Source organism: Chiloscyllium plagiosum, chromosome 12 (assembly GCF_004010195.1).
Source record: "Chiloscyllium plagiosum isolate BGI_BamShark_2017 chromosome 12, ASM401019v2, whole genome shotgun sequence".
Classification (NCBI taxonomy): Eukaryota; Metazoa; Chordata; class Chondrichthyes; order Orectolobiformes; family Hemiscylliidae; genus Chiloscyllium; species Chiloscyllium plagiosum.
In genome coordinates, this window is record NC_057721.1 from 56,613,605 (window position 1) to 56,632,805 (window position 19,201).

At 42.2% G+C, this 19,201-nt stretch overlaps 1 protein-coding gene across 2 annotated transcripts in view; it reads right to left on the reverse strand.

The window, feature by feature from the left end:
• The window catches only part of LOC122555293 (collagen alpha-1(VIII) chain-like), a 138,799-nt gene extending 130,192 nt beyond the window's left edge, over positions 1-8,607 (reverse strand). For both annotated transcript variants that reach the window (XM_043701141.1, XM_043701142.1), the window contains exon 1: positions 8,279-8,607. The gene's annotated coding sequence lies outside the window, so the exon portion shown is untranslated. The remainder of the gene's footprint in view (positions 1-8,278) is intronic.
• Positions 8,608-19,201: the final 10,594 nt, after the last annotated feature.

A 19,201-nucleotide genomic window follows, 5' to 3' on the forward strand; every position in this document is an offset into this window, starting at 1 on the left:
GGGGGGGGGGGGGGGGGGGGGGAGAAGGGGGAATAAATGAGTATTTTGCATGTGGGGAAATAAATGATGACATCTTGAAACATGTCCATATTGCAGAGGTGGTATTGAATGTCTTAAAACGCATAAAGTTGGATAAATCTCCAGGATCTGATCAGATGTACCACCTACACCTCTGTGGGAAGCTAGTGAAGTGATTGCTGGGCCCCTTGCTGAAATATTTGGATCATCGATAGTCAAAGGTAAGCCGCTGAAAGACTAGAGATTACTTAACATGGTGCCGCTATTTAAGGAATGTGGTAAGGAAAAGACAGGGAACTATAGACTGGTGACCCTGACATCGGTGGTGGGTAAGTTGTTGTCCAATCTTGAGGGATAGGATTTACATGTATTTGGAAAGGCAAGGACAGATTATGGATAGGAGAAAGTGAGGACTGCAGATCCTGGGAGATTAGAGATGAAAATTGTGGCATTGAAAAAGCACAGTAGGTCAGGCAGCATCAAGGATCAGGAGAATCGACGTTTCGGGGTTGGGCCCTTCATCAGGAATGTGTTGGGTGGGGGGGGAAGCGGCGGCGAGCGAAGGGGGCTGTGAGATAAATAGAAGGGTGGGGTTGGGGTATCTGGGAAGGCAATAAGGTAGGTGCCACCCAACACCTGGAGGAAGAACGCCTTATCTTCCGCCTTAGGACCCACCAACCACATGGCTTCAACGTCTACTTCACCAGTTTCCTCATCTCATCTCCCCTCCCACCTCAACACAGATCCAACCCTCCAACTTGGCATCGCCCTCTTGAATTGTCCCACCTGTCCATCTATCTGCTCCACACTCCCCTCTGACCTACCACCATCACCCCCAACCTGCATCTACCAATCGCCTTCCCAGCTACCTTCTCCAAATCCTCTTATTTATCTCTCAGCCCACTTCCCATCCCCACATTCTTGATAAAAGGCTTATGCCCGAAACGTCGATTCTCCTGCACCTTGATTCTGGCTGAGCTGCTGTGCTTTACTAGCGCCACACTTTTTGACACTGATTAGGGATGGTCAACATGGCTTTGTGTGGGGGTAGGGGTGGTGAATTTTGTCTCGCTAACTTGGTTGAGTTTTTTTTAAAGAGGTAAAGAAGAGGATTGATGAAGGCAGAGCGGTGGACATGATCTATCTGGACTTCAGTAAACATTCGACAAGGTTCCTCGTGGTAGACTAGTTAGATCACATAGAATACAGGGAGAACTAGCCTTTTGGATACAGAACTGGCTCAAAAGCAGAAGACAGAGGGTGGAGCTGGAGGGTTGCTTTTCAGACTGTGACCAATGGAGTGCCACAAGGATCAATACTGTTTTTTGTCATTTATATAAATGATTTGGATGTGAACATAGGAGGTATAGTTAGTAAGTTTGCAAGTGTCATCAAAACTGGGAGGTGCAGTGGACAGCGAAGAAGGATTACAACAGGATCTTGATCAGATGGGCCAATGGGGGAGGATGGCAGATGGAGTTTATTTCAGATAAATGTGAGGTACTGCATTTTGGAAAAGCCAATCAGGACAGGACATACACATTTAATGGTAAGGTCCTCGGGAGTGTTGCTGAACCAAGAGATCTTGGAGTGCAGGTTCATAGTTCCTGGACAATGAAGTCACAGGTAGATAGGATAGTGAAGAAGGTGTTTGGTATGCTTTCCTTTATTGGTCAGAGTATTGAGTACAGGAGTTGGGAGGTCATACTGCAGCTGTACAGGACATTGGTTAGGCCACTGTTGGAATATTGGGTACAATTCTGGTCTCCTTCCTATCGGATGGATGTTGTGAAACTTGAAAGGGTTCAGAAAAGATTTACAAGGATGTTACCAGAGTTGTAGGGTTTAAGGTGAGGCGACGTGGAATAGGTTAGGGCTCTTCTCATTGGATGTCGGAGGATAAGGGTGACCTTATAGAGGTTTATAAAATCCTGATGGGCATTGAGACAGTAAATCTGCTGTGGGGGAGTCCAGACTAGAGGCCCCCGTAGGTTTAAGGTGATGGGGAAAGATTTAAAAGATACCTAAGGGGCAACATTTTCAGGCAGAGGATGGTGCATGTATGGAATAAGCTACCAGAGGAAGTGGTGAGGCTGGTACAATTATTGCATTTTAAAGGCATCTGGATGGGTATAAGAATAGGAAGGGTTTAGAGGGATATGGACCAAGTGCTGGCAAATGGGACTAGATTAATTTAGGACAAGTGGTTGGCATGGATGAATTGCAGCAAAGGGTCTGTTTCCAGGTTGTACATCTCAAGGAGTCTATGACTTTTGTTTGAGGCATGAAAAGCTTTTGGTTCTATAGAGAATATATCACGCAAGGATTCCAGTGAATAATGTCTCTCCTTGTCCCTGAATACAAGTAATGTTTTAAAAAATCTTGACCATCAGTAAAATGGAGTATAAATGATACTGAACTATGGCAAAACCTGGATAGTTTGGAAGTAATAATCCAACGTGGCCCCTTCAATATGTTTGTCTTAGCATTTTGAAATGTGTTAATTCCTGACACAGTCAAGTTATCCTCATTTGATAAAATCCTATAACATCAGAAATACTCAGCAGATTTGACATTTTTGGAGAGACAGATGGATGCTTTAGGTGGCTGATGTTTCAACAACCTGTTACCCTGCTCATCCTAAGAACTGTTTCCTGACATTATAACATGTGCACTCAGTTCGCGCTATTATTTATAAACCTGTTCCCTAATTGGAAAACATCAGCATAAAGTAACCCAAACATCTCAAATTATGTAATTCATTAAAATGTATAAATTCCTGGATCAGTTGATCATAATAAACACTTGCATTCTTTTCTATATAATTCTCACTACTCTTGTATTAATCTGTCAGTGACATCCGGGTAACCCGTTAGCTCTGTATTTACCACATTGTGGTGTTCTACGACTGTTACCAGGGTGATAACGGCTAGGTTATCCCACTGCCCAATTTTAGCGTGTGCCTGTCAATAGGAGTCTAATATGCTTGGCTATTTCTGAGCAGTTCTTCCTAAGTCAGGAAAAAAAAACAAGATTCTATTTGCATCACAAGGACACTTGATTGCTAAATTAGTTGGGCGCTGGCTAAATACTGTGCAGTGCAGGGAGAGAAGAGAACCTCCAAAGAAAGGGATTCAACTATTTGTGTTTGCCCGAGATGCAACATTCATGGTCACCACTACCCCTGCTACTTGTGGGCAATTTCCCCAGCCTGATTTTCAGTGTTCAATTTGGCTAGTTGTGTCAGGATGCCTGTTGATAACCCATACGTGTGCTACTAATTTTCAATAAGTCCACGGCCTCCATTGACCAGAGCTAGTTTGCCACCAGGATGGATGGCCTAGGGTCAAATTCTGCTTCCGAATTGAAATTACAGAGAGAAAAATCGGAATGGTTCACCAACAATCACCTGATGTGGATGCACATTGACCTTTCAGTGTCTTTAGAGTTTACGTAAGTATCGATTTGTATTTGTTATCTGTGACGGAATCAGTAGCTACAAGATGAAAACTGTCAAGAAGTGAAATCCTGAGAAAACAACAATGTCAACAAGCCACAACAAATTCACAATGTTGTGAATTTATGAATGAGCCATTTTGATGTCACTTGGCCAGTGCTATGATTGGATTTAAAAGGTGGCTTTTGAACCAAAATTTATTCAGTCGAATTGATTGCATAATGATTTCCACATTGAAGTAGTATGTTTATTAAGATTACAGTGAAACAATTCACAATTTAACTCATATGTATTATGTAAGTGTTTATATATTTCCTTCAGAGTCAAAGCATCTAATCTCAGTTGCCCAATTAGAAAATAGAGTCAGAGTCCTATAGCATGGCAACAGACCCTTCGGTCCAACCAGTCCATACCGGCCATGTGCCCAAACGAAACTAGTCCCATCTGGCTGAGCTTGGCCCATATCCCTCCAAACCTTTCCTTTCATGTCCTCATTCAAAATGTTGTAGTTGTGCCCACTTCCACCACTTCCTCTAGCAGGTCATTCTGTCAAAAAGTTGCCCCCCCATATCTTTTTAAAATCTTTCTCATCTCGCCCTAAAAATATGGCCCTTAGTTTTGAATATCTCTGCCCCCCAAAACAACCTTACGGAGAAGGCCCTTCTCATCCACCTTATCTATGTCCTTCATGATTTTATAAACGTCAATAAAATCACCCCTCAATCTCCTACATGCCAGTGAAAATAAAGTGTTCCAGTCTTTCCAGGCTAACTTTAATATCTCAACTCCTCTACTCCAAAATCTCATGGAAGATGTATTGCTGGCCAATCACAAAGCCTCATGAAAGATACATTGCACAGAGGAGATAGTTGATGCAGCAGTGTCAATAAAACTTACCTGTTAGGATCATGCAGTGGTCACAATAAAGCTGACTTTGTGGGAATTGCCTGGGATATTAAACATTCCTTGGAATGATTTCCCTGCATCTCAAGCTTTCTGAAAAAATATCCCCAACTCTGAATCAGGGGTTTCTGACTCATTTAAGCCAAATAGTTATGCAGGAAAGATTGAGGATTAAAAACCTACTCTAACTCCTGAGACCCGACACCCACAAACTCTGCTAGAACTGACACTCCCTGCTGACCCAATTCTGTCATACACAACATCCCAAACCCCATCCCCAATCGCAAACTCACCTGACCACAAAACCCCCACCAGCCCATTTACTTGCCCAATCCTAAGCACACACTCACTCACATACCATCTATCTTCTCCCCATCTGTCCCCTTAACCTGCTCACCCACATGCTATTCAAAGACTTTACACTTCTGCCATTCTTCGGTCCCATCTACCTGCCAGCCTTTAGCCCTCACTCATTTGGCACTCTATCACTCACCCACATAGCATTCCGCATTACCCACCTGGCACCCTAACCACCTCATCTTCATGGTACTCCGCCCCTAAATATGTTTACCTTCTCTCAGTAGATTTTACAAACACAGTCTTCAGTCACTTTAATTCATTCATTGGACGTGGACGTCACTGGCTAGGCAAGCAGTTATTGTCTGAACTTAATTGTTAAAAGTCAATCACATTTCTGTGGGTCTGGAGTAATTTGTGGGCCAGTTAAGGGTGGCAGTTTCCTTCCCTGAAGGACATTGGTGAATCAGATGGATTTTTCCTCCCCTGAGCATCAACAGTGGCTTCATGGTCATCATTAGACTCTTAATTCCAAATACTTTTATTTTTTTAAAAACAACAAATTGAATTCAAATTCCACCATCTGCCATAGCGTGACTCAAATGCACAGAATAAATCACTGATAAATGATTCTTATTGCTGAAAATAAAAAAAAAGGGATGTCATTTAATCAGCTAGTATTAACAGTTAATAGTTGCGGCTGCACCTCTACGCCAACCAATCAGCACCTTCATCTCAAGCTGTATAAATTTTTGTTCTCATTCTAAGTATGATTTATTGTGTCCTAGTCCTGATGAGCACAAGATGAAAAGGTTTAACTTGTGTGTCTCTTTGTAGCAGTGTTTAAATTCTGTATTACCAAGCAAGATGGTACAATTACAACATTAAAAAGACATCTGGATGGGTATATGAATAGGAAGGGTTAAGAGTGATATGGGCTAAGTGCTGGCAAATGGGACTAGATTAGGTCAGGATATCTGGTCAGCATGGACAAGTTGGACTGAAGGGTCTGTTTCCATGCTGTACGTTTTGATGACCCTATGACGGTTTGTTTTAAGCGGAGACTCTGCTACTAGCTGACAGCATCCATGGATTGCTCTTTGCTTGCTCTCAAATCCTGTTAGCTGTGTCCACAGATGGCTAGAGGCTATCTTTGCACGACCTTTTTGTCTTCATGTATCCCAACTTGGTGATCATTCCTCAAGCAAACCAAATGAAGTCATTGTTACAGCAGATTGATTTCTAGCACCAATCGGAAAGTGAACACACAAATGGATGATCTTGACTTTTCAAATCATCTTTCTTCCTCCCTCCCTCATTCTCAGTACAGGACATTGGTTAGACCGCTTTTGGAAAACTGTGTGCAATTCTGGTCTCCTTGCTATAGGAAGGATGTTGTGAAATTTTGAAAGGGTCCAAAAAAAAAAAGGCTTGCAAATATGTTCTCAGAGTTGGAAGGGTTGAGCTTGAGGGAGTGGCTGGATAGGCTAGGGCTATTTTCCCTTTAGCGTCAGAGGCTGAGGGATGACCTTAGAAAGGTTTATAAAATCATGTGGGGCATAGATTGGATAAATAGACAAGGTCTTTTCTCCCAAGGTCGGGGCAGAGTCCATAACTAGAGAGCATATGTTTAAGATGAGAGGCAAAAGATTTTTAAAAAGACCTAAAGGATAACCTTTTCACACAGAGGGTGAAACGTGTATGGAATGAGCTGCCAGAGGAAGTGGTGGAGGCTGAGACTATTACAACAATTTAAAAAGGCAACTGGGTGGGTATACAAATACAAAGTGTTTAGAAGGTGGGTTACTCTTTGGAGGGTCAGTTTGGACTTGTTGGGCCAAATGGCCTGTTTCTACACTGTAGGAATTCTAAGGATACGGACCAAATGCTGGCAAATTAGATTTATTTAGGATATCTGGTCAGCATGGACAGGTTGGACCAAAGGGTTTGTTTCCTTGTTGCACATCTGATTAGATTAGATTCCCTACAGTATGGAAACAGGCCCTTCAGCCCAACAAGTCCATACCAACTCTCCGAAGAGTAACCCACCCAGACCCGTTCCCCAACCCTATATTTACCCCTGACTAATGCACCTAACACTATGGGCAATTTAGCATCTTTGGATTGTGGGAGGAAACCAGAGCACCCAGAGGAAACCCACACAGACATGGTGAGAATGTGCAAACGCCACAAACAGGTGCCCAAAGTGGGACTCAAACCTGGGTCCCTGGCACTGTGAGGTAGCAGTGCTAACCACTGAGCCACCGTGCCACCCCATCTCTAAGAAATTTAAGTGGACAGCTCTTGTTCTATTATGGTAATGTCCCTAACATTAGGCCAGGGGACCTGAGTTAATGTCCCATCTACTCCAGAGATATTGAATAACATCTGAAGAGTTTGGCTAAAAATATAAATAACTGAAGGTGTTCAATGAAAATTGAAAGAATGTTTTAAGGCGGCTTCCTGAAAATTGAAGATTAATCTTTAGTTTTTAAGTAGAATCCCAGACAAACCTGGAAGGTTGGCAACGTGGTAAAGGTTTTTAATGCAATTTTACATCTCAGTCTTTCACCTTGTTTCCACACTTTGGTGAGTAAAAGTTTGAGTTCCCGCTGCAGATGTTATGGCTTAGCTGCAAAATTCCTGAGGAAATTGACTTTTCCCCAAAGAAATGCCACTGAGGGGAGACCACACTGAAGTTTCAAATTCTGCACCTTCATAAAAGGGCCTTTGTTGAAACACTTGTGAGAAAAAGCAATGGGGGAGGGAGATTGGAAGAGGTTCACAAGGTTAATTAAAAGATGCAGGGTACCACACTGTCTGGACTAAATAGCCTCTGCTGACCTTCCAGTGTAAGTTGTTGTGTCTTCTTGCACAAGTGTCTGTGCCAGGTAAGTGAGACAATTAAATAAAGCCAAAGATTTTTTTTCACTCCTGTCTAAGTATACAGCACAGCACATGGTAAGAAGACACTCTGACATCTGGATCTATGTATAGGATTCTGACTGAAAAATACTGTTACACAGCAGGGAACTCACAGATTATAGTAGAACTCTACCTCAAATTATAATTTTTAAGAAGTCTCTAGTTGCAATGTTGTTAACAGTTGCCTTTCAACCAGTGTTACTACTGCACTGAATAATAATCAGTTAAAGTAGAGTTTTTTTAAAATAAATACTTTTGTCAAAGATTTCCACACTCTTCATTACTTTTTCCATTTCCACAGTAAGCATTTTTATACCAGTGCCTCTGACTATTTCATAATATTCTGAAATATTTTCACATCAGGTGAGTTTATATTAATGTTATTAAGACTAATTCTTGGAGGAAAAATGTAAGCCTTCCTCTTTAATTGTTTAACGAAAAGTGCATTGCTCATAGTTCCTCCTTCTCCCGATCTCTCGAGTGCAGACAAAAGGCACAACTATAAGTACATTACCTGAGGTCAATCCACCTTTTAAAATCATTCCACTACAATAACAAGTAGAAATAACAGAAACAATTACTTCAAACAAAACCCCTGGCGGAGCTAGCTGTACCAGCTGGCGATGGGATCCTTAACAACTTCAAACAGCAGTATTGAAGTGGCAGCAGTATGCTTACCTTAGGCTGTGCGGGATGCGAGGACGGATACTCACTACAGCAGCGAACTGGGAAAATGTTCTGCTTGGCCCCTGCCAGCAACTTATTTGGCTTATATTTGCAAATGGGAGGAGCTGGTTACTAACAGGAGGTGAGCAACCGAGAAGGCGGACGAGTAGTCTGACAGGCAAGTTGGAGACAGAACCTCTAGTTTTTGGAGAGAGAGAGAGAGAGAAAAGGGAAAGAGCTAAAAGCAGCTGGGAAAGCGGTAGCGAAGAGGAACAATTTTGGAGCAACCAATGTAAAAATAAATGCATGACGTTGTTGATTGATTTCGGAGCACTTTATTGTTATGAACACAGACATTCCTTTGCTCTCTCCCATGCATTGCCACAACCAATTCAAAGCAGCCCAGCTACTTGTTGTTCAGGGAGCAGCTGCACACTTTACTTGATTGCGTCCCTTTGATTAGAAGTTGCTGGGAAAGAATAGTACTTTCTAACGGGAATGATCATTATGGAAATAAAATGCTATTGAAATATTCTTCTCTAAAACTTGAAACAAAAACGGCTGTCTCTGACTCATACAATCAAAATGAAATTGGCAACTGCATTTAATCGAAATATGTAAATTGGTGTTTGAACGAACATAGAGTCAGACGAAAAGTGTGGCGCTGGAAAAAGCACAGCAGGTCGGGCAGCATCCGAGGAGCAGGAGAGTCGACGTTTCAGGCTAAAAGTGCACTCTCTTGCTCCTCAGATGTTGCCTGACCTGTTGTGCTTTCTCCAGCGCCACACTGTTGGACTCTGACTCTCCAGTTCTCACTTTCTCATAGTGTCATAGAGTCCTACAGCACGGAGCCAGGCTCTTTGGGCCAAACTGGTCCATGCTGACCAAAATATCCATCCACTCTAATCCCATTTCCCTGCACCTGGTCCATACCCAAAGAGTGCTAACACCAGGGGTTCAAATCCTACACCAGCTGAGGTTACTGTGAGGGTTGTTATTTACCCATCAACCAATCAATTCTCTAGCCAATATCACAGCTCTATTCCTGATGAAGGGCTTTTGCCCAAAACGTCGATTTTCCTACTCCTCGGATGCTGCCTGACCTGCTGTGCTTTTCCAGCACCACTCTAATCTAGACTCTGGTTTCCAGCATCTGCAGTTTTACCCATATCCTTTTAATCCTTTCCTATCCATGTATTTGTCCAAATGCCTTTTATTGCCTCAACCACTTCTGCTGGCAGCTCATTCCATATGAGTACCACCTTCTGTGTAAATAAAGTTGCCGCCAGGTACCCTTTTATTCTTTCTCCTCTAAGCTTAAACTGATGTCCTCTAGTCCTTGATTCCCCAACCCTGGGAAAAAGACTGAGTGCGTTCATCCTCTCCAAGCCTTTCATGATCTTATACACTTCTCTAAGATCCCTCATCAGTCTCCTACACTCTAAAGAAAAAAGTCCTAGCTTGTCCAGCATCTCCCTTTATCTCAGACCCTCGAGTCCTGGCAACATTTTTGTAAATTTCTTTTGCACTCTTTCCAGTTTAGTAACATCCTTCTTATAGCAAGGTGGCCAAAACTGAACACAGCACTCCAAGTGCGGTCTCATCAACATCCTGTACAACTGCAACATAACTTCCAAACTCCTTTACTCAGTGCCTTGACTGATGAAGTCCAGTGTGCCAAAAGCCTTCTTCACTGTTCTGTGTACCTGTGACTCCACTTTCAGAGAACCGTGCAACTGAACTCCAAGATCTCTCTGATCTACTGCACTCCTTAAGGCCCTACCATTTATCATGAAACTCCTATCTTGATGTGACTTTCCAAAATGCAAGACCTCACACTTATCTATATTAAACTCCATTTACCATTTCTTGGCCCACTTTGCCAGCTTATAAAGATCCTGCTGCAATTTCTGATAACCTTCCCCACTGTGCTCGGTTTCACCTGTTTTAATGTCATCTGCAAACTTACTAATCATGCCTTGTACATTATCATCCAAATCATTGATATAGATAGCAAACAGCAATGGGCCCAGTACTGAAATCTGAGGCACACCACTAATCACAGGGTTCCAATCCAACAAGCATCCTTCTACTCTTACCCTCTGCTTCCTACTGTCAAGCCAATTGTGTATCCAATTTGCCAGCTCCCCCTGGATTCCATGAGATCTAACTTTCCAGAGCAGCCTACCATGAAGATCCTTATCAAAAGCCTTACAGAAATCCATATTGACTACTTCTACTGCCCTGCCCTTATCAACATTCCTGGTCACTTCATAAAAGAACTCTAACAAATTTGTGAGACATGATCTCCCATACACAAAGCCACGCTGACTACTCCTAATCAAACTAACAATTCAATTTAACTCTGCCTGCGCATGACAACAATAAAGCACTGAACCACAATGGGTGCTATGATTTGATATATTTAAAGTACCATAATAGTGCGATTTGTGCTGCGATGATTTGATATACTTAAAGTATCTTAGTAGCGTGACATTTTTTTACATTACAAAATTAATTTTTTGTAAAACTAATTGCATGGAAATGTCTCCTAAAACCTGATTGTCATGTTATTACATTTAACGTATCTTATAGTTTTTAAAATACACACTTTATTTCATCTGCTAACATTGTAGAAATTACTTTTTTTCCGTTAACTAGTGTAAGCATATGTAGAATTCAAAGTTTTACTGTAAATGTCCCTGTTGGTTGACAAAATGAAAATAATTACCAGTCAATATGTGTGTTATGACCTTTAGGAGAGATTGTGGTAGGTATTTCAGCTGAAAGTGAGTGATTTTGTGACAACAAGATCAACAAATTAAAAGGAGAGAAATTGCTGACACATTAGCAAACTAACAGTAACCCACTGTTTTAAAAAATTCTCAAGGTCAGGTTCGTAGGAGAGTAGTCTGACACAGAACAAACGACCAAGAGGCGAGTCTGCTAGAATATGAGCATTTTATTCCCCGCAGCGTCGCCACAACCAGGTCTCATACTTACAACGGGTCTGGCTTATACTCACTCTACATGTTACCGGAACTGGGAGCCGTCAGTTCTCGTAGAGCGGTTGCCAACAACCCACGCTCGGCGGTTAAACGTAACCCCGGAGCAGACTCGCCGAACTGGAGACTTTTCCAGCTGATATACTCTTTTCCAGATATAAACATTCATGTGAACAGCAAAGCAAGGCTAAAAAACACATTCCATTCTGGTTACATACAGATAAGAAGATTCACACGGGGAGGTGTGTAATAAGATTCACACGGGACTAAGCAACACCTCCATTCCGGTTAGATTCACACATGTATTGGGACATAATTTTTAACCGTTTCACCACATTCCACTGCTTGGCCCAATACATGTGTTACATTATGATTCACACATGTATTGGGACATAATTTTACAACACACCCACCAACTTATTTCTGTTATTGTCATCATTTACCCACAGCACAATGTATAAGTGCAGTAAACACCATGGCATAGGCAGGTTAGACAAGTTGAATATGTTAAGTATGTTTTTCATGTCCCTTAATTATACATACATTTAATCTTTGTGTTGCAATATTACTTGTAGCACACCTGCATACCTTAGAGTGATCAACCTGAACCATATCATTTCATTGCTATAAGTCCTAATTGCTATTACCTAGTAGCATCTGATCTGATACAGCAGTGACATTGCTCCTATATCAAGCTATATTAGATTCCTCTAAAATCAAATCATCTCTGAAATGTAATATGTATGACAAAAACTCTTGAATAATTTCAGCAAAGATTCTGTCTCTAATGAGTTGTATTTTCAAAGGTCCATTTACACAGTTTCCCACTATTCTATGGAGATCTTAATGAATTTATCTATGAATTTTTCTGAATTGTTAAATCTTGCTCTTTCAACCATATTATTACTTCCCAGATTATAGTTTGAACTTCTTCAAAACTATCTGTGTGATCTTTTATAAATGATTTATAACATCATCAGCAGCACAAGCACAAGCTAGTGGTTTAATTGAAGCAATTCTGTATTTTAAGAACTGTTTTCTTCAAGATTCTAATTCTGTGTTTAATTCAGATAATCTCTGACAATAAATTCTTTAAGGTGGTATTATTCCTCCTGTTTTCTTAATGTGATTATTTATTCATAATACTTTAAAGTTGTTTTAAATTAGTGACATCTTAATATTGTTGTAAATTTTCTGGTTTTTAAGCTTTTAATATTGCTGTATCACAACGTTGCAATTCTTTTATTTTAAAAATCCTTTAAGGTTTTAAATGCTTTTGTAACAATGTCATATATTTTATAATACATGTTCAAGTGTTTTGTCATGACAATGCTGGGCAATTTTACTTCTTTTATGCTTTAAATTCTGCTAACTATTAATCTGTATCTCTATACCACTTGCTCAGGGCTTTGTTGGGTTTTGCAATCAAAGTGGCAGTGCCTTCCAACCTGGAGGCAAAATAAAGATTTTCCTGACTTCTGCAGCCCAGATGGAGTATTTTTATTTTCACACTGAAAAATGGACATTTTTCCACCTTTCATAGTCTGATGCACAGTATACATCATTTGAGCATGTTTTTCAACTGAACATCTGTAGCTGCAGTCTTAGTAAATCCTTTCACCAAATCCATGGTCCAATTTATGTTTCTTCTGAACTTAGCACAATCGTATTTTTTTCTATCTTCTTCTATCAATTAAGTTGTGTTGTTGTCACCTTAAATATGCTCCATGATATTTCCAATGCTGTATGCAAATATACATTAATTTAATGACATTTGACTTCTCTACTGAAGCTGAGTCTCCTGATGTGCACTGGCTGTGACACTAATGTTCACTGTGAACAGTAAAAGCTCCTTTTTTATCTTTATCCTTCCCAATGTGGTCCTTAAGCTAAAGCTTTTCTCCTACTCCTACAGGGATCTTTACACTTATTCACAACGGGTCCAAAATAGTTGGTTCCCAGCTGAAGCTTGAATTGGGACTGCCCCCGTGGGTTCTTTCTCTTTCAGTAATCCTTACCTGCCAAATGTGTCAACACTGTCATTTCTAAGCCTTTTTTGATCCTTGAGACGAGGGTTTAAGATGGAACACTGTTTTTGTCCCACTGTTCCTACTGTGTGTTCTGCTGACTGCTTCTCTGTTTGTGCTTATAGCTGCTGACAGAGTCTTTTGACAACAGAAATGCCCCTAAAATGGTAAAATCACTTGTCTTCTGAAAGTGTGTTCCTTTGGATTGATTTCTTTTCACCATTGTTATCTTGAGGTACTGCTGATCACCATGTTATATGCAGTATGGAACCAAGGACTAGCAGCGGATGGTTTGGGAAGATTTCTGCCTCCAGTCCTTCTTTCTGGATTGATTCTAAAGGTCTGTGTGGTTAACAATGGAGGAGGATGGATGTCTAGTAATTATTTATAAGAAGAGGAAGTTGTCTTAACAACAAAATATAGTTTATTGTATGAAAGGAATAGATACAAGTTTACATTGGCTAATTAGATATAATTAATCAGAAGCCAGGATGACATTTCTTAGCCGAGTGGGATCTTTATCTGGATTCCACAGTTCTTCACACAAGACTATATGCCATCAACAGATTAGCTAGAACCTGATGCAGTCTCCAACATAAATCTTTTGAGAGTCATTACCTTGTATACTAAAAACCTCACCTGGTTGGGACAAAGTCAGCAAAATATGCAAAGCCTTTGATGCTGCCTGACCTGTGGTGCTTTTCCAGGTGTGCTGTGCCACACCTTTTGCCTCTGATCTCCAGCATCTGCAATCCTCACTTTCTCCTTTTAGTAATGGCAGACATAGAAAATGATTCCCAACCGGCTGCACCTCGAAATTTTCCAGAGAACTTGGAATGAGGAAAAGGTCGGGCCCTGCTGAAAAAGGGGAAAAGCAATGCTCAAAGTACACAATAGATGAATTTGCCCCCAAATACTGGTCCTTGAACAATCAAAGAAAGGTTGACCATGTGAGTAAAATGGTCCAAATCTCTGAGGAACTAATTATAGTCTGGTTCTCAAAAACTTGGTCCTCCTCTCCCAAATTCCAAACTGCTCCCTGCCCTTAGCCATGCAACTGGCAACTTTGTATAACTCCTCTTTAATCTAATACTATCCTTAGTTTATTTTGTTAGTCATGGTTGAGTCACTTTTCCTGTTATTTCCGAAAGGAAGGTATAACTATTGCAATGCATGCTCTTGCTCCTTAAATATAAACCAATCCCTATCCGATGTCATGCCTTTGTGTTACTATCTATCACAGCTAGCTTATCTCTCTTAGCAGCTTCCTTTTGTTTAGATATAGATCCTTGTTTTGGGTTGGATTACTTCATTTTTATTCTAGCAAAGAATTCTATCATAGCCACTTTTTCCTAAAGAACCTCTCTATTATTATCAATTAACCCCTTTTCGTTGTAGATTTGGATAGCATGTTCTTTAGTTGGTTCCTTATTGTACTGGTCTAAAAAAACTGTCGAGGAATTTATCTGCTGGAGTAATGTTGCAATAAGGTTTCCCAGTCTGTATTTAGATTAAAGTCACCCATGATTACTGTAGTACAGTTGTTGCATGTATCTCTAATTTCTTGTTTAATGCCATCCTCTGGCTTACCACCACTGTTTGGAGACCTATACTCAACAGCCACTCATGTATTCTGCCCCTTCTTGCTTCTTTGCTCCATTCAGACTGACTCCACATCTCGACTCTCTGCTGTAATATCGTTTCACAGTTCCAAGTCTTGGTCACCTACAGCAATGTCTGTGGAACTGCAATCAACTCTACCCATTTACAACTATTTGCACTATTAATTCATCATTCTTATTGTGAATGCTCCATGCATTCAGATATAGTATATTTAGATCTGTGGCCATTTTTACTTTATTTTTGCATGGCAGCCCTAGTTTCTGCTAACCCTTGGTTCCTCTGCCTTGCTATTGTGCATTTTATTTTCCTATCTTTCATTACCATCATTTGTTATCCCATTCTTGACAGGGCACTCAGATTTAAACCCACTCCCCGACTCCAGTTTGAACCTTCCCTCTCTGGTTGTTCTCCTTCCTCTTTCAGAATGTCTTACAGTCACTCAGTGACTTCCCTGACCTTGGTACAAGAAGGCAACATTCTGATATCACATCTGCAACTGCACAAGGGTCCATCTGTTTACATTACTATAGAATCGCTTAACAATAGTGCTTACACATCTTTTTTGTCTGCAACTCCTCTCCCTTCAACTGAGTGTCTCCTGGTGCTACAAATTTGGCTCTTTTTGCATTCTCCTGAGAAACCAACTCCTTTATCAATATCCAGAAAGGAAAATCTTAGATAAGGAGATGGACCAAGGGATCTCCCACACTACTTGCCTTGGGCCAAGTCGCTGTTGTGCAGTCATCCATTCCCTTTCTAACTGTGCCCTCCTTACCTATGGCATGTCCACTTCATTGTACATTCTATCCACAAAGATCCCAGCCTTGCAGATATCAAACAGTGACTCCAAACAGCACTCCACATATGAAATGTGGATTTCCAATTGCTGCAGTTCATAACACTTCCCAGACATCTGGTTGCACTGGACTCTGGAAGCATCCCTGATTTCCCATATTGCACTGGCTAAACTCCCTTGCCATGACTTACTTTTAAATTATTCCCTTTGCATTTACTTCCTCCAATTCACACCTATATTGCTGTTCCTTCACTGTCACTCAGTAAAAGTCCAAGAACTCCCATCCTGACAACACTATGGATGTCCCAACACCTATTGACTATAGCAGTTCAAGACAATGGTGTAATGTTAAAGATTAAATTGAACTATCTCTCTAGGCATTAATGTAATATTAAGGGTTAAACTTTACTGTCTTCCTCCAGAAGCTGAACATTCTGGAAGTGGATGGGGATGACATTCATGCAGGAATGCAGATGACTCCCACTCAATTTAGACAGTCATTTACTACTACTCTCCTACAAGTATCAAATTAAACTTTCATTCTGCCCCTTCCATTCAGAAATGCTTTCATAGCCATCCATCAGATTCGTTTGCATGATCATCCCCCGATACTGAAGCATATCACACCAACATTGTCTGGGGAACTAACGGAGCCAGAACTATTTGCAAGGCCATCCCAAAGCTAGGACATATCACTCCTACATTGTCTTGGGGAATCACGGAGTCAGGAAATCATTTGCATAACGATTCCCCAGGATTAGGGCATTTATATTTACATTATCTCCGAGGATGACCTCATCCTGCCATTGTACCTGGGGTAACGTGGTTATTGGGGGGGGGGTGGGGTGGTGGGTGGCCAGAGTATCTGTGAGCATTGCCAACTGATCTTTACAAAGGGAATGTGTTTCCTTTGTTTGGGGCCTCTTTTCACTCGACTTCACAAGCCTGCACAGAGTGTCAAAGGGGGTTGCCTTGCTTGTACAAGCTTTAATAGACTTTAACTGTTTGACACACAAGGTAAGATTCACCTTCATTTCTCTCTCTAGACTTAACACTCAGTCAACCCCTTGTCTCCTGCGACTCGGTGGTGATGAATTCTTTGAGGTAACTTGCACATTTGCACACCAATGAGTCGCATGCACCAGATTGAGTTTTGATTGGGGTTAGGGTCCCAGGGTTTTTGATTGAGGCTAGAGTCCCCTAGGAAGCCTGGAGGTTGGAGGCCGCCACCCTGGGATTCAGAGGGCTAGAATCCCTTAACAGCAAGTTTGGAGTCCCGGGACACAGTACACCAGGTAAAGCAGAGGCACTGTGTCTGTCTCGGCACCCTGCCTTAGACTAGTTGTTAAGAGGGGAGATCCCTCATGTCACGAACGTGGAGTGAGTGCACAAACTGCCAGTACAGATTCATAGAGAAAGAGAAAATACGTAACATGGGGCAAAGGAATGGCTCAGGGGTCTCTCCGGATGTTTAAATATGAAATTGAGCAATAAAATCTGGCCACTAGGAGGGATGTGGGACATAGAGAAACGTTTAATGGCCGAAGAGGCAATCTGGAAGCGCAATGTGGGAACTCAGTGGAAAGTTTTAATAACCGTGTGCTGAAAAGTGACTGAGGAATTGAAAGACAAATCTAAACAGAGCAGCTGGGAGAACAGTGGGCATCAGAGAGGGATTAGATTAAGTGATAACAAGGGTAACCCTAAGTCTTGGGTAGTGTTGAAGAGTCAGTGTGTGGAGTATGATCTAAATGAAAGAAGTCAAGAAAAGCTAAGAGGCCTTTCAGACTAATGAACCAGGATTAAAGCGTCAAACCCAGCTATTGGCCGAGAGTAAAATGGAGGTACCTCTGGACATGTCTGGTCTGCCGATGTAGTTCCAAATTGATGACACGAATGAGCAGGAGGAGGATTGGCAAATCCCAGCTAGCGTCCCCTCCCCCACCCCCCCATCCCCAGTATCAGCCGCTACACCCTACTACTCCTGCTAGCGCTGTGACATCCCAACCTCAATCCACTGGCCCACGACCACCACCCCCACTGAATCCTTCACTGCCACCTGTCTCCCCTCATGTTCTATCCCTCGGCCATAGGGAAATTCCGACCCTCCACGTCCTGACCAGAACCAGGCTCCTGAAAGCTTTGCTGACCCAGTCACTATCAGGATGCAAACAAACACTGAGAAAGGCAAAGAGACAGGCCCTTTTGAGATGCACAGAGATCAGGGCACATCATCCTATAACTCCACCACAGACAGCGGTAGCAAGCGTGACAGGCCCCACCATTATGACCTCAAGACTGGCCCAGAGAGGTAGCAAATGAATCAGCTAACCCCAGCCCATCTAACCAAAACAGAAATGGCAACACTACCCATAAACGCAAACGGAGACAGTTCCCTACCCAGACTGTGCCTAACCCAAACCCTGAGGCAATGGGAGAGGCCACTGTACAAGTTTACACCCGCTGGATACCCCAAGAGATGTGCTTAATTATGTCCCACACCCCCAACCGAGGGTTTCATTAATAATGTTACAGGCACAATTTAAATGCATCAAGCCACACCTCAGGACCGCTTCAGTCTGTGCTGCATGGCTTTGACCCCAAGCGAGGGTTCTAGGTGGAAAACCCAGTTCGGGGTTTACAATGATTGGGAGGCCTTTCCAGAGCTGTTCCCCAGCCCAGGGACCAAATCCAAGCAATTAGGGGGCTCTCCAGAGAACCCTGCAGCAACCTGTAGATATAACTAGGGTATTGCAGTGCCGCCCAAAGCAGCAGGAGCCCGCTTCAGGCTTTTGGGATTGGTTTTGCTCCACCTAGTCATGGGACACCACTTATACTGTAGGGAATCCCTCGCCCCAGTTTCACACCCTACTATTACAATGCATTCCAGAGGAGGTAGCTACTGCTATTAGAACCAACAATATGGTTTGGCCGGATAACACCCATCCACAAATGAGAAGAGTGCTCACTTATTACTGGCATCGTATTGAGGACCTGAAACATGCTACAGTCAAGCATGAATTGATGCAGCAACCACCCCTAACACCCTCACAAAGATTGCAGGCCCTGATGCCCTCAGGAACCACCCGATGGAACCCCAGCATTGTCCCCAGGGGTGGGTCAATGGATACAACCATGCATATACTACTCACCCGAATGGTCCCAGTGCACCTTTTCATCATTCACCTTACACCCCTCCACTTGCTTTCTGCAGCTATCACAGTTGCCCTCAGCCCCATGGTGGTCCACCTCCCAGGGACAATGACATGGCCAATGCAGAACTGTTTTCACTGTGGTGCTGTTGATTATTGGGATTGCCCAATGTTACACCCATGATACAGAGCCCCAGGCAGGGGGTGAGCTTGCTACACTGGAGACCTCAGCCTGATTAACCTTCCTTCTGCTTTACCCTGTCCTGACTAAAGACCTCGAGGATGAAACAGTAGTCTGCTTGACTGTTGAGGGCAAAGAAACCCCCATTACA